Genomic DNA, 2,444 nt, shown 5'->3' with positions numbered 1-2,444 from the left:
TAGGCCAGAAGGATCACCTAGTCATTTCGTGTTACCCAATACATCGCTAATATAAACAATGTTTAATTACAGTGACTACTTACTCCCATGAAATGACCAATTAGAACATTTGCTGATTCCACATTTTCACTGTTAGAAACATTTCCACAGGCTTTCTCTGAGTTGCACTCATAAATTCTACCCCGGCTGGTATCAAGTATAAGAGCAGAATATGAGAGGAAAAGTTTTTAAGCAGCACAAAGGACATTTAAATTCTGGGACAGTTTCCATGCAAAAATATATCAAATTAAAATACACTTTTTAGTATTCCCTAGGAGTATGTAATATTGCACATTTATATGCTATTCTTGCTGAATTAAGCAGATCATATGGTGTATTCAAGACTCATATGATAAAGAAGGCATATGTTGGCATTTTAATATTTAGACCAACAAACACAGAGTGATTTGAATTCACTTACAAAGCTGATTTATTGACTACAGTTTATACCTGGTATGAATTATGCCAGAGTATTCTCTTATTTATTTTGTTACTTTACTGATGAGTCAATAACTGTCCCCTGAAATATAAGTCCAGCATGTACCAATGTTTTGTAAAGTGACAAAATCTGGCAATGGTATTGACAGCATGTGTAAACTCAAATTAAAATCTAAATAGAAAAATACAATAAATTATAGCAAACTCTTCCTTGTCCAATGAAAAATGTCTGACACTGTAAAAATTGCTTTTCAATTATTGAATTATTATCCCTTAAGTAATCATCCTGAAAAATTTGCTAGCTATGTTAAAGTAAATAACAGTACATCAGTATGTGCATTGCCAAATCTAATTAACAGAGAGTATTAGAAACACTGGAAACAATGAGACATAGTTATCTAGACAACTTATATAAAGGAAATTAATTTATAAGGATTGCAATCAATACATATATCACAACCAAATAAAACTGGATTCTGCAAAACTATCTGGAAGTACTGGTGTTATCAATTGTTTGTCCTGCAGGTGTCTAAAATGCCTGGCTGCCCCACGTGTCAGTGCAGACTCAATCCTTCTCTCACTTCAGTGAGTTCAAATGTTGCCCCTCAGGTCAGCATTGTTTATTATTTAGGCAATACCCTAAACAATATTAATCTGCTTATGTGAAAGATTTTCCTTTGAATAAAAGGCAGCATGATAATCTGTATGTCTGACCACTAGAATTTGAGAGAATTAAAATGTAGCTTAAAACTCACATCATGTAAATAGTTACAATGTGCTAAAAGCTAAAACCAAAAATTAACAAATTAAATTAATTGGTGTATGCTGACAGTGTGCTGCATTGTCTTGTGCAGGATATTTTAAAGTAATATATATTATAAAATTTGTTTTATTATAGTTAGATTAATAAAAGAAAATAATTTAAAGACTCATATATTTTTTCTCTAGAATAAAAGAAAGAGCTAGAAATTTTTAAACTATCCAGAAAAGAATCAAAGCTTTTATATAGAAAACAATTCCTTGAGCTGAATTGCAATAAATCAATAAGATGGTTATTTTCAATAGGTAATAATTGTCTTTATATAAACCAAAAATATTGTTTGGGATGATTAATATACAATGCCACATAATGCATTTGGGAGTGTCAGTGCATAATTCTTAGTTCTAATGTTATTATGTAATTGAGAGAACATGTTCATTTGCCCTAATAACTACTAAGATGCACTTAATAAAATGAAATGTAATAATACTTGCAATTTAATCTATTCATGGAAGTAATTTTAAAAGTCTAGCATTCTCCTTAATGTGGATAACATTCATAATTTATAAAGTGTTGTGATGCAGAATTGACAATGCCATTGTTTTTTACACTTTGAGATGAATCTGCAGGCTTCATTATCTGCATACCAACCTCAGGATTATCAAGGGCAAACAAAAGATAATTAACACCAGAAACTGGCAAATGCAGGAGATACTGAGTGAGGTTTTTCATTTAATGTAGAACCTTTGAAAACTGGGAAATGGAATAATAGCTCAAAATCTTTTTTTTTTTTCCTTTGCAGAAAGCCATTCCAGTATGTTTCCTTTCTTACATTTTGAATATCATGGTTTTTTGCTATAAAATTATATTGGCATGTTCAGCCTTTGATACATACAGTAAATTATTGTGTTCAGATGAGTATTTTTTAAAAGTGCTAAATGTTTGTTTTCTGTGGTGGTTTTTTCATATAGAACACTAGATGGGTAACTATGGTATACATTTTCAAATTCTTTAGCTTCACTTGCCCACAGCAAATCTGTAAATAAATCACTTAACTTCTCCTTGCCTCATTGTGTCACTCTCTAAGGATGAAAACTTTTACTGCAGAATTTGATTAATGAATAAGATATATTTTTATGTTAAGAGAATATAGGAAAAAGTATGTGAGACTGCCTTGGGCATTTTTATATGTATTCACAGCAGAGCA

The sequence above is a fragment of the Erithacus rubecula genome, assembly GCF_903797595.1.
Source record: "Erithacus rubecula genome assembly, chromosome: 4".
In the NCBI taxonomy this organism is placed as follows: domain Eukaryota; kingdom Metazoa; phylum Chordata; class Aves; order Passeriformes; family Muscicapidae; genus Erithacus; species Erithacus rubecula.
This window is presented reverse-complemented; position numbering follows the sequence as displayed.